The sequence below is a fragment of the Nomascus leucogenys genome, chromosome 22a, assembly GCF_006542625.1.
Source record: "Nomascus leucogenys isolate Asia chromosome 22a, Asia_NLE_v1, whole genome shotgun sequence".
NCBI classification, from domain to species: domain Eukaryota; kingdom Metazoa; phylum Chordata; class Mammalia; order Primates; family Hylobatidae; genus Nomascus; species Nomascus leucogenys.
This window is the reverse complement of record NC_044402.1, coordinates 51878207-51892160: the sequence shown is the minus strand read 5'-3', so window position 1 is coordinate 51892160 and position 13954 is coordinate 51878207. Positions and strand designations below refer to the sequence as shown.

Below are 13954 nucleotides of genomic sequence, written 5' to 3'. Positions count from 1 at the left end.
GATAGGGTCTCACCATGTTACGCAGGCCAGTCTCAAACTCCTGGCCTCAAGCGATCCTTCTGCCACAGCCTCCCAGTGTAATGAGATTACAGGGGTGTGCCACAATGCTTGGCCCAAATCTGTCATTTTGACTCCAGAGCCAAAGCTAGGCTAAAGGATCTCAGCCACCATTGTTTTTCCAACTCTAGAGGTCTATAATACATTCTTATCCTTTCTCTCTAGTCCTTGAGTTCATCTTGGAACATTGTCATTAACTCCTCTAACTTCTTTTATCTCCCAAGAACACTGGTGGCCCAAATTATTCTTGTTTGTGTACAAAAAACGTACAGAGATCCAAAAATGGTAAATGCTTACCTCAAGGTCACACTGGAAGTCAAGGTCAGTGCTAGGATAGTGTTCTCAAACTGAGGTCTCTGGACTCCTGAGGACCCATGATACCTGTGAAAACTATTAAGTTCCATGTCTAACTTTCCTTAGTAGCACTTGAAAAGTGTTATAAGCATGTTTTGGGTCATTTGTAACTGATCCTGGCCCTGCTTGTGAGTACCTGCATTTGCATTTACCTATTTATAGCTTTAATTGTCTTGGTCGCATTTGTATCAAGTGAAGGCCAGGAGACAAGTTCTAACAAAGATTTCTTAGTAATTTGAATAGACATGAGAAGGGGAAGAATTGAGTCATCGCCAGGCACACAGTGGAATATTGTGCCAAGTGCGGAAGAACCATCATCAGGCAGTACATGGTCTGTTGCCAACAGCAACTTCATTTCAGAAAAACACTATTTATTACATTAATGTTAAACTTGTCTTTATACTTTTATTTGTACCTATGGCTACTTTGCTTTGGTTTTATAACTGCTTAACTACTGAAGCATAAGGAATTCATAGTTAGTTGTGTTTCCACACATTTAAATTATAAAAATAATTTAAGTCCATGAAAATTGTTTTCCTTCCAAAAGGGTCCATCCATACATTACTCAAGTTCTTGCTCTCACAGTAGGTATAAACTAAACCTGGGCCATCAAGAGTCTCCAAGGAAAACTTGCAATGATGGAGTCCCTGTTAAAGGTCAAAAATCTCCCCCACCGTCAAGATCCAGTGCAAGTGAAGCAGCCAGTTGTCTGGGGTAAATATCCGGGGTTTGCCATCCCATGCCAGGAAAATGTAGGACACGGACACACGCGAGGAGTTTAAGAGGGAAGGTTTAATAGGCAAAAGAAAGAGAAAGGAAAACAGCTCTCTCTCTAGTGAGAGAGGGGACTTCGGAGAGAAAAAGGGCAGCTGGAGGCAGATGAGCCGGATTTATAGTCCAGCTTGGAGAGGCGGCATCTGATTTACTTAGGACTCACAGGTTGGTTTGATCAGGTGTTTGTTTACATAGCTGGGAAGGCGGGCCGCCCCACCCTAAGCTTATTATGCAAATGAACTCTCTCCTTGGCCGGTGCCATTTTCTCGCTCCTTACTGCACCTGTGGCTGCCAGAGAAGGGATGATGGGGCCGCCATTTTGAACACGATTGGCACAACTGCCGGCATCTATGTCTGCAGCCCGATTTTACAGGCTGCTCTTTGTTAGAAGGAAAAATGATTTGGGCCTGCTTTCCATTAAAAGGGAAACCTTATCAAGGACTTCGGTAACCTCACTGTCTACCTAAGTAATTTCTTCTTAACTCCTGTGTCACAAGGAAGTTAGAACCTGGGGCTTCTGGGCTACTGAGAGAGGAAGATGTGAAGGACTGATTCACAAAGTGAAGAAGTCAGAGGGCAGTGACCTGGGGAAAATTCCAAGGACAGTTTACAGGATAGAATCAAGAATTGGCCAGGTGAGGCCGGACGCCCTGGCTCACACCTGTAATCCCAGCACTTTGGGAGGCTGGGGTGGGCGGATCACGAGGCCAGGAGATCAAGACCATCCTGGCTAACACGGTGAAACCTCGTCTCTACTAAAAATACAAAAAAATGAGCCGGGTGTGGTGGCGGGCACCTGTAGTCCCAGCTACTTGGGAGGCTGAGGCGGGAGGATGGCGTGAACCTGGGAGGCAGAGCTTGCAGTGAGCCGAGATCGCACCACTGCACTCCAGCCTGGGCGACAGAGCAAGACTCCGCCTCAAAAAAAAAAAAAAAAAAAAAGGAATTGGCCAAGTGAGGTGGCTCACGGCTGTAATCCTGTTACAGGAAAGGAGTCTCAATCCAGACCCCAAGAGAGAGTTGTTGGATTTCGCACAAGAAAGAATTCTGGGTGAGTCCTCAGTGCAAAGTAAAAGCAAGTTTATAAAGAAAGTAAAGGATTAAAAGAACGGCTGCTCCATAGACAGAGCAGCCCTGAGGGCTGCTGGTTGCCCATTTTTGTGGTTATTTCTTTATGATATGCTAAACAAGGGCTGGATTATTCATGCCTCCCCTTTTTATTTTTTATTTTATTTATTTATTTCTGAGATGGAGTTTCACTCTTGCTGCCCAGGCTGGAGTGCAGTGGTGAGATCTCGGCTTACTGCCACCTCTGCCTCCCGGGTTCAAGGGATTCTCCTGCCTCAGCCCCCTGAGTAGCTGGAATTACAGGTGCGCACCACCAGGCCTGGCTAATTTTTGTATTTTTTTTTTAATAGAGACGAGGTTTCACCATGTTGGCCAGGCTGGTCTCAAACTCCTGGCCTCAAGTGATTTGCCCACCTCGGCCTCCCAAAGTGCTGGGATTACAGACGTGAGCCAGGACACCCAGCCCCCCTTTTTAGACCATATAAGGGTAACTTGCTGACATTGCCATGGCATTTGTAAACTGTCATGGCGCTGATGGGAGTGTAGCAGTGAGGACAACCAGAGGTCACTCTCATCACCATTTTGGTTTTGGTGGGTTTTGGCTGGCTCCTTTACTGCAAACTGTTTTATCAGCAAGGTCTTTATGACCTATATTTTGTGCTGGCCTCCTATCTCATCCTGTGACTTAGAATGCCTTAACCATCTGGGAATGCAGCCCAGTAGGTTTCAGCCTCATTTTACCCAGCTCTTATTTAAGATGGAATTGCTGTGGTTCACACACCTCTGACAATCCTAGCATTTTGGGAGGCCAAGGGAGGCAAATCACTTGAGGCCAGGAGTTTGAGAACAGCCTGGGCAACATGGTGAAGCCCTGTCTCTACAAAAAAATACAAAAATTAGCCAGGTATGGTGGTGCACATCTGTGATCCCAGCTACTCAGGAGTCTGAGGTGGGAGGATCGTTTGAGCCCAGGAGATGGAGGTTGCAGTGAGCCACACCACTGCACTCCAGGCTGGACCACAGAGTGAGACTGTGTCTCAAAAATGAGTAAATAAATAAATAAGAAAAGGAAAGGAAAGTAGTTAAATGTCCATTAATAGGTATGAATAGCCACAAAAATTATTGTTTCATTTTAGGTTTCTCCAAAAGCACATCCTGGGACAAGTACTTGGATATGAGTAGCTTATTTGGGAGGGGCACCAAGTGAAGGGCTGGGAAGAGTGAGACAGGGAAGGGAGAAGAGCCAATAAAGCATGTGTTAATAAGCAGATTACTGTTGGGAGAACTGGAACTTAGAACTGTTGGGACTGTAACTGTCCAATGGGTTCTTCTTGCCTACTGCCCAGATAGAGCCAATTTATAAAGGCAGGGGAATTGCAGTAGAGAAAGAGTTTTTCACATGTAGAGCTGGCTAAAGAGAAGACTGGAGTCTTATTAGTACTCAAATCAGCCTCTTAGAAAACACTCTGAGACTAGGGTTTTTCAAGGATAGTTTGGGGGAAGAAGGGGAGTAGCTAGGCAATGGGTGCTTGCTGCTGATTGGTTGCAATCATAGGGGTGTGGGAAATGGCCCTCATACATGCTGAGTCGCTTCTGGGTGGGGCCACAGGAGCAGTTGGAGGATCCAGTTGGAGCCATAAGTCATCAGACATGGAAAAAAATCTGAAAAGATATCTCAAAAGCCCAGACATTTATTCACACTAATGGTGAAAAGCACACCCCACAGTGTCAGTGGAGGCAACATGGGGTCCTGAATTTCCTCTCCACCATCAGTGGTAGTGAGGTGTTCCTCTCACTCCTTCTGAGTAGAGAAAGTCAAGAGGAAAGCTGGAACTTGTACCATCATCCAGTGGTGATAAAGCCTCTGTCCCTCCACCTTACCCCCAGGTATTTGTAGCAACCACACGGCTAGTGGTACCCCTCCCCCTCCTAGCCAGGATGATATCAGCAGAGGCCTAGAGAGGAGCCCAAAAGCTCACCTGCACCCAGCAGGACTGAGGTTTCCTACCCCCACCAATGGAAGCCAAGTGAGGAACCTAAGCCTTCACCTCTCACTCAGCAGGAACCAGACAACACCCCCTAACACACACACACACACACACACACACACACACACCCTTCTGTTAGTGTGGTATCAAGGAGGCTTGATAAAATAGAATATTTAAATAGGATCCAGAGGCTGGGTGCAGTGGCTCACACCTGTAATCCCAACACTCTAGGAGGCCAAGGTGGGTGGATCACTTGGGCTCAAGAGTTTGAGAACAGCCTGGGCAACATGGTAAAACCTTGTCTCTACAAAAAATACAAAAATTAACCAGGTGTGGTGGCACATGCCTGTAGTCCCAGCCACTTGGGGGGCTGAGGCGGAAGGATCACCTGAGCTAGGAGGCAGAGATTTCAGTGAGCCAAGATTGCACTACTGCACTCCTCCAGCCTGGGTGACAGAGCAAGACCTTGTCTCAAAATAAATTAATAAATAGGATCCAGAGTCTCATAACATAATATCCAAATGTCCAGGATGCAATTGAAAATCACTTGCCATACCAAGAACCAGGAAGATCTCAACCAGAATAAGAAAAGACAATCAACAGATGTCAATATCAAGATAACACAGATGTTGGAATTATCTGACAAGGAAGCAGCCATCATAAAAATGTTTCAACAGGTCATTGTAAATATGATTGAAACAATAAAAAAGGGAGAAGTCTCAGAAAAGAAATAGAAGATATAAAGAAGAACCAAATGGAAATTTTAGAACTGAAAAACACCATAATAAAAATTTAAAATTCACTGTATGGGCACAACAGCAGAATGGAGAGGACAGAGAAGAGACTCATTAAACTTGAAGATAGAACAACAGAATTCATCCAATCTGAACAACAGAGAGAAAATAGATAGGAAAAAAATGGACATAACCTCAGACCAAAATGAACATAACTATGTGACTGTAACAAAAGATCTAGCATTCATGTTATTAGGGTCCCAGAAGGAGAGAAGAAACAGGATGGAAGTGGAAAAGAATTGAAAGGAATAATGGCTAAAACTTTTCCTAAATTTAGGGGGAAAAAAACATAAACTTATAGATTCAAGATGCTAAGCAAATCCCAAACAGAATAAACCCAAAGAAATCCATGTAAAGGCACATCATAATTAAACTTCTGGAAACTAAAAAATCTTGAAACCGATCAGAAATGACACAGGATTTGTAGGGGAAAAACAATCCAAATGACAAGAGATTGCTCTTCAGAAACTTTGAAAACCAAAAGGAAATGACATGTTTTTCAAGTGCTGAAGGAAAATAACTGTCAGCCCAGTATCCTGTAGCCATCAAAAATACCCTTCATGAATGAAGGGGAAATCAAGACATTCTTAGAAGAAGGAAAATGAAAAGAATTTGTCATCAGCAGACCTACCCTAAAAGAATGGATAAAAGAAATTCTTTCTTTTCTTTTCCTTTCTTTCTTTCTTTCTTTCATGTGCGTGTGTGTGCGTGTAGAAACAGGATCTCACCATGCTGCCCAGGCTACTCTCAAACTCCTGGCCTCAGGTGATCCTCCTGTCTCAGCCTCCCAAAGTGCTGGGACTGCAGGTGTAAGCCATCACACCTGGCCTAAAAGAAACTCTTGAGACAAACAGGAGATGATAAAGAAGAAATCCTGGAGCATCAGGAAGAAAGAAAGAACAATAGAAAGTGCAAAAATGTGGGAAGATTACATTATCTCACTCCTTGGCATCAGATTTGGCTATGTGACCTTTTGTGGCCAATCAAATGTGAGCAGAAGCAACATATATCAGTTCCAGGAAATAGCTTCAAAGGCCAGTGTGTGGTTCTCCATGACTCTTTCTCCTCTCATGACACCTGTCACTGCTCCAGCTCTGCCATCTGGGTCCTGGTGTGAGATGACATGGACAGGGCCATAGCCAACCTGCAATGAATACATATAGCATGAGCAAAAAATAAATCTTGGATGTTGTAAACATCTTAAGATTTTTGGCCGGGCATGGTGGCTGAAGCCTGTAATCCCAGTACTCTGGAAGTCTGAGGCAGGCAGATCACTTGAGGTCAGGGGTTCAAGACTAGCCTGGCCAATATGGTGAAAACCCATCTCTACTAAAAATACAAAAATTAGCTGGGGATGGTGGCAGGTGCCTGTGATTCCAGCTACTCAGGAGGCTGAGGTAGGAGAATTGCTTGAACCCAGGAGGCAGAAGTTGCAGTGAGCCAAGATCACGCCACTGCACTCCAGTCTGAGAGATAGAGCAAGACTCTGTCTCAAAAAAAAAAAATTAAAGATTTTTTTAACCATGGCAAAACTTGACCTTTTTTTTTTTTTTTTTTTTTTTTGTGACAGAGTCTCGCTCTGTTGCCAGGCTGGAGTGCAGTGGCGCGATCTCAGCTTACTGCAACCTCCACCTCCCGGGTTCAAGTGATTCTCCTGCCTCAGCCTGCTAAATAGCTGGGATTACAGGCACGTGCCACCACATCTGGCTACTTTTTGTATTTTTAGTAGAGACAGGGTTTCATCGTGTAAGCCAGGATGGTCTCGATCTCCTGACCTCATGATCCGCCTGCCTCAGCCTCCCAAAGCACTGTGATTACAGGCATGAGCCACCACGCCTGGCAGAACTTTCTTGATTGATATATAATCACAGTGATACATCTGTATAGTTCTTTTGTGTTGCCAAAACCTCACATTATTTACTTTGACCTTCATAAAACCCTGTGAAGTATGAAGACAAATTATCGGGGGAACCAGCCCCCAATATTTCAACATAGGTTCTTTTCTATTTTCCCTAAGTGTCGGCCAGTCTGAGAAATAAAGAGAAAGAGTACAAAGAGAGAAATTTTACAGCTGGGCCTCCAGGGGTGACATCACATATTGGTAGGACTGTGATGACAACCCTGAGCCACAAAACCAGCAAGTTTTTATTAGGGATTTTAAAGGGGGAGGGGATGTACAAACAAGGAGTAAGTCACAAGGATCATATGCTTCAAAGGGCAATAAAGATCACAAAGCAAAGGCAAAATTAGAATTACTGAGGAGGGTCTATGTCTCACTGTGCACGTATTGTTTTGATAAACATCTTAACAGGAAACAGGGTTCGAGAGCAAAGAACCAGCCTGACTAGAATTTACCAGGCTGGAATTTCCCAATCCTAGTAAGCCTGAGGGTACTGCAGGAGACCAGGGCATATTTCAGTCCTTATCTCAACCACATAAGACAGACACTCTCAGAGCAGCCATCTATAGACCTCCCCTCAGGAATGCATTCCTTCCCCAGGGTTATTCCTTCCTGGGAAAAGAATTCAGCGATATTTCTCCTTGCACATCTGTTTATAGGCTTTCTGCAAGAAGAAAAATATGGCTGTACTCTGCCGGACCCTGCAGGCAGTCAGACCTTATGGTTATCTTTCCTTGTTACCTGAAAATTGCTGTTATTTTGTTCTTTTTCAGGGTGCACTGATTTCATACTGTTCAAACACGTTTTACAATCAGAGTTCATATTGCTCAAACACACATGTTCTACAACCAGTTTGTAAAATAGTGGTCCTGAGGTGACATACATTCTCAGCTTACGAAGATAACAACATTAAGAGATTAAAGACAGGCATAAGAAATTATAAGAGTATTATTAGGGAAGTGATAAATGTCCATGAAATCTTCACAATTTATGTTCAGAGATTGCAGTAAAGACAGGCATAAGAAATTATAAAAGTATTAATTTGGGGAACTGATAAATGTCCATGAAATCTTCACAATTTATGTTCTTCTGCCTTGGCTCCAGCTGGTCCTTCTGCTCAGGGTCCGTGACTTCCTGCAACAACAAATTAATGATATTTTTGTGTCAAAGACTAGCTGAACCCTACATTGTTCCCTGTTACCAAATGACATAAATATGTTTGTAATGAGCCTTAAGAATGGTTCTGTGGAGTTGCCCATGTAAGAAGCAGCTGGATCGCAAATTAGTTATTGTAATTTGAAGTGCTCACAATTATAACTTCCTATATAAGGTTCCTACTTGCAATTACTGTTTGTTTTCTATATTCACAATATCTTAAAAGGTGTAGAGTATCTTTCCAAGCTTCACATTGTACATCACTTTAATTTGCTCTGGTGTAAAACTGCTAATTTCTTTGAGGTGATACCACAAAACCACTAAATTAGATATGCTGTATGCCACATAGCATATATTTTAAGTCATTTTTTAATTAAAAAAAAACCTTAAAATTTAGTGAAAATCCATTGTGTTTGTTATCTATTGCTGCATAATAAATTGCCCCAAAAGTAAATAGCTTCAAACAATAAGAAACATTTATTTTCTCTCTTAAACACATATATACACACACACGTGCACACACACACATGCAGTATTAATTTGTTATTGTTGAAGTTTTAAAAAGTGATTTGTATGTCAAAAACAAACCCCAACCTCCTCTCCTTGCCACCCAAACCAAAGAAGCCCAGCTCCATAACATAAAAGTGCGAGGTGAAGCAGCAAGTGATGATGGAGACGCTGCAGCAAGTTATCCAGAAGATCTAGCCAAGATAATTGGTGAAGATGACTATACTAAACAACAGATTTTCCATGTAGAAAAATAGCTTTATATTGGAAGAAGAGGCCATCTAGGACTTTCATAGCTACAGAGGAAAAGTCAATGCCTGGCTTCAAAGTTTCAAAGGACAGTCTGACTCTCTTGTTAGAGGCTAATATAGCTGATGGCTTTAAGTTGAACCTAATCCTCATTTACCACTCTTAAAATCCTCTGGCTCTTAAGAATTATGCTAAATCTACTCTGCCTGTGTTCTATAAATGGAACAACAAAGCTTGAATGACAGCATATCTGTTTACAGTATGGTTTGTTGAATATTTTAAGCCCACTGTTGAGAGACCTACTGCTCAGGAAAAAAAAGATTTCTTTCAAAATATTACTGCTCATTGACAATGCAGTTGGCCACCCAAGAGCTCTGATGGAGAGGTACAAGGAGATAAATGTTGTTTTCATGCTTGCTAACACAGTGTCCATTCTGCAGCCCATGGATCAAGGAGTGATTTCAACTTTCAAGTCTTATTATATAAGAATAAATTTTGTAAGGTTATAGCTGCAATGGATAGTGATTTTTCTGACATATCTGGGCAAAATACATTGAAAATCTTTTGGAAAGCATTCATCATTCTAGATGCCATTAAGAACACTTGTGGGCTGAGCGCGGTGGCTCACACCTGTAATCCCAGCACTTTGGGAGGCCGATGTGGGTGGATCACCTGAGGTTAAGAGTTCCAGACCAGCCTGGCCAACATGGTGAAACCCCATCTCTACTAAAAATACAAAATTGGCCAAGCATGGCGACACACTCCTGTAATCCCAGCACTTTGGGAGGCCAAGGCAGTCGGATCACCTGAGGTCAGGAGTTTGAAACCAGCCTGGCCAACATGGTGAAATCCCATTTCTATTAAAAATACAAAAATTAACTAGGCATGGTGGCAGACGCCTGTAATCCCAGCTACTCGGGAGGCTGAGGCAGGACAATTGCTTGAATCCAGGAGGCAGAGGTTGCAGTGAGCTGAGATCGCACCACTGCACTGCAGCCTGGGCAACAAGAGCAAGACTCCATCTCAAAAAAAAAGAGAGAGAGGGAGAGAAAGAACACTTGTGATTCATGGGAGGAGGTCAAAATATCAACATTTACAAAAGTTTGGAAAAAGTTGGTTCCAACCTTCATGAATGACTTTTGAGGGGTTCCTGACTTCGGTAACTGCAGATGTGGTAGAAAAAGCCAGAGAACTAGAAGTGGAGCCTGAAGATGTGACTGAATTGCTGCAATCTTATGATAAAATTCGAATAGATGAGGAGTTGCTTCTTGTGGACGAGCAAAGAAAGTAGTTTCTTGAGATGGAATCTACTCCTGTTGAAGATGCTATAAACATTGTTGAAATGACAACAAAGGACTTAGAATATTACATAAACTTAGTTAATAAAGAAGCAGCAGGGTCTGAGAGAATTGACTCCAATTTCAAAAGAAGTTTTACTATGGGTAACATGCTATCAAACAGCACCACATGCTACAGAGAAATCTCTCACAAAAGGAAGAGTCAATCTATGTGGCAAACTTTGTTGTCTTAATTTAAGAAATTGCCATAGCCACTTAAGCTTCAGCAGCCCCCACTCTGATCAGACAGCAACCATCCACATCAGGGCAAAACCCTCCACCCGCAAAAGGATTATAACTCTCCAAAGGCTCAGATGATCATTAGCATTTTTTAGCAATAAAGTATTTTAAAATTAAGGTATGTACTTCTTTAAGACATAATGCTATTGCACACGTAATAGACCATAGTATAGTGTAAGAATAACTTTTATGTGCACTGGGAAAACAAAAACTTAGTGACTTACTTTACCGAGATATTCCCTTTATTAGGATGAACTGGAACTGGGCCCGCAATATCTCCAGGTTATGCCTGTATCTGAGAAAGCAGCACTGAAATGGCAAATAAATAAAATTCATGAAAGCTTTGTCAGTAAGGAAGTAGAGGATGGCTGTTTTGTGGACACTAAAGGCATCTCCTGCAAAAAACCTTTCGTGAAATCAGACGGCTTTCTTTTTTTTTTTTCCAAGACAGGGTATCACTCGGACACTAAGGCTGGAGTGCAGTGATGTGATCTCAGCTCACTGCAGCCTCAACCTCCTGGGCTCAAGTGATCCCCTCACCTCAGCCTCCTCAGTAGCTGGGACTATAGGCATGTACCACAACGCCTGGCTAATTTTTGTTTTGTTTTGTTTTGTTTTGTTTTGTTTTGTTTTGTTTGAAAAACAGTGGTCTCTGTTTGTTGCCCTGGCTGGTCTTGAACTCCTAGGTGCAAGCTGAATAGGCCTCCCAAAGTGCTGTGATTACAGGTGTGAGCCACTGAACCCAGCCAGACAGGCTTTCTCCAGCAACTTGTCTGCCATGCAAAGAGATTTGGGTCATAAGATTAAGTAGTCGCTGGGAAGCCTTAAAAAAAAAAATTGAATCCATGATCAGATTTGCATAGTATTATAAAGGATGATATGAAAGGTGATACAGTTTGAATCCGTGTCCCTGCCCAAATCTCATATTGAAATGTAATCCCCAATGTTGGAGGTGGGGTCTTGTGGGAGGTGATTGGATCATGGGGGCAGATTTCTCATAAATGGTCTAGTACCATCCCCTTTAGTACTGTACTCACCATAGTGAGTGAGTTCCTGTGATATCTGGTCATTTAAAAAGGTGTTGCACTTTTACCATTACTCTCTCTCACTCCTGCTCCCGCCATGTGAGATGCCTGCTCCCCCTTCACCTTCCACCGTGATTGAAAGCTTCCTGGGGCATCCCCAGAAGCAGATGCTGCTATACTTCCTGTACAGCCTACAGAACTATGAGCCAATTAAACCTCTTTTCTTACAAATTACCCAGTCTCAAGTATTTCTTTATAGCAATGCAAGAATGGCCTAATACAAAGGGAAAGCAAGACTAGGGGAAGGGGTGCCAGTAACAAGGCCATGTATTATGTCCTTCTAATTCTAAATCATATACATACTGGGAAACCAGAACTTGCAGGTGGATGGATCACCATCATACCTGTTCCATCCCAGGAGCAGCAAAACTGCCCCCCTTAGGGATCTTCTACCATGAACCTCAGAGCCATTAAGCTATGGGTAAAGCTAACCTAAGCACAAATAGCAGATTTTTAGCGCCTGACTGGGATCCAGAGCCACTTGGTCAGCGGGGAGGGTAGGGGATGGATATTGTGAAGGTTCAGAGGTCAGGGTGGGAGGGGGCTGGCAATGGGTTAATCAAAGAGGCTCTCACACAAATATCCTATTCAAGGCACCAAAAGTGACAACCTGAGACTTCTATTAGCCTGATTTTGTTGATGAAACATTCACCTTGGGGGGAGGAGGGAGGTACCCAAGGGATATCTCATGCAACTCTCAGCTAGACTCCAGGGAAACCAGAGTCAAGGACTTCATAATGACCTGCCCCATCTGAAAATGATGGTGATATGCTGACATCATCCTCTGTACTGCCCGAATCCTGCTGCGCATCAAAGACACAATCTGCACCACCACACCACCACGTGATCATCAATTGAGACATGAAGTTCACATCATGTCTCTGGACCTTGAGAGCTTGTTTGGAGATTCTAGCAGGGGAGCGCATCTACTCATATACCCTTAGCCGAAGACTGCTCCTCCTCTATTGGGGATGGTCCTCCTCTTCAACTGAGCACGCAGCTTCGGGAGGGATGCACATGGAGTGGTGAGGGAGGAAGGGGACACCACCTAGCCAGCCAGATCAGCAGAATCAACAGTGGCAATCACTGGGGTGACAGATGTCGTAGCCAGATCACCCTCACATCCAATGTCTCTGGAAAATAGCGTTCAACTTTCTCCACTTGAGAAGGCACCTGACTACTTGCCTGCTGCCCACACTAGGGGCCAGATATGGTACATTAGTCACCTTCTTAGAGGCATTCTCCAGGCTCAGCAGGAAGCCCCCCTTGATTGGGAAGTTAGGAAAGGGCAGGGATGTACTTTTCTGCAGAGATCTATTTTCTCCACAATGGGATTTAAATCATTAAACTGACTTTATAACGTCAGTTCTAGAGCATCCTACTTGCAAACGGAGTGAAATTATCCAAATTATAAAGGAATCTCTCACTTGATAAAAGAAACACATGGTCTCAAGTCGCGTTTTAATGTTTTATAGCATATGTTTTCAGATCAATAGACACTTAGCAGAGGGAAGGTGTATTAGTCCTGTAACAGGGTGTATTAGCACTGCTATAAAGAACTACCTGAGACTGGGTAATTTATGAAGAAAGGAAGTTTAATTGGCTCACAGTTCCACAGGCTGTACAAGAATCATGCTTGGGGAGGCCTCAGAAACTTACAATCAGGGCAGAAGGGCAAGGGGAAGCAAGCGCCTTCTTCACACAGTGGAGTGGGAGAGAGGGAAAGTGAAGGGGAAGGTACTACACACTTTGTTTTTTTGTTTTGTTTTGTTTTGTTTGTTTGTTTTTTGAGACAGAGTTTCACTCTTGTTGCCCAGGCTGGAGTGCAATGGCACAATCTCGGCTCACCACAACCTCCAACTCCCAGGTTCAAGTGATTCTCCTACCTCAGCCTCCCAAGTAGCTGGGATTATAGGCATGTGCCACCATGCCGGCTACTTTTGTATTTAGTAGAGACGAGGTTTCTCCATGTTGTTCAGGCTGGTCTCGAACTCCTGACCTGAGGTGATCCACCCACCTCAGCCTCCCAAAATGCTGGGATTACAGGCATGAGCCACCACGCCCAGCTCTACTACACACTTTCAAACAACCAGATCTCGTGGGAACTCACTCAGTATCACGAGAACAGCAAGGGGGAAATCTGCCCCTGTGATCCAATCACCTCCCACCAGGCATCTCCTCCAACACTTCAACACTGGGAATTACAGTTCGACTTGAGATTTGGATGGTGCCCATATCAGAGGGATCAAAAGGTCCTGTGTTCCAAGTCACAGACCAACAAGAAAGCAAGCAAATTAAAAAGGAGGCCTGAAATTCTAGTAGTAAGATAAATTATTAGGCCAGGTGCGGTGGTTCACACCTGTAATCCCAGCACTTTGGGACGCCGAGGCAGGCAGATCACGAGCTCAGTAGTTCCAGACCAGCCTGACCAACATGGTGAAACCCT

The 13954-nt window shown here is 43.5% G+C and overlaps 1 long non-coding RNA gene across 1 annotated transcript; it reads left to right on the top strand.

The window, feature by feature from the left end:
• The first annotated feature begins 994 nt into the window (after nt 1–994).
• On the top strand, nt 995–9880 carry LOC115832410. Its single transcript, XR_004027906.1, has 2 exons — nt 995–2139; nt 7053–9880. It is a non-coding gene; the product is annotated as an uncharacterized LOC115832410 (long non-coding RNA).
• Nucleotides 9881–13954: the final 4074 nt, after the last annotated feature.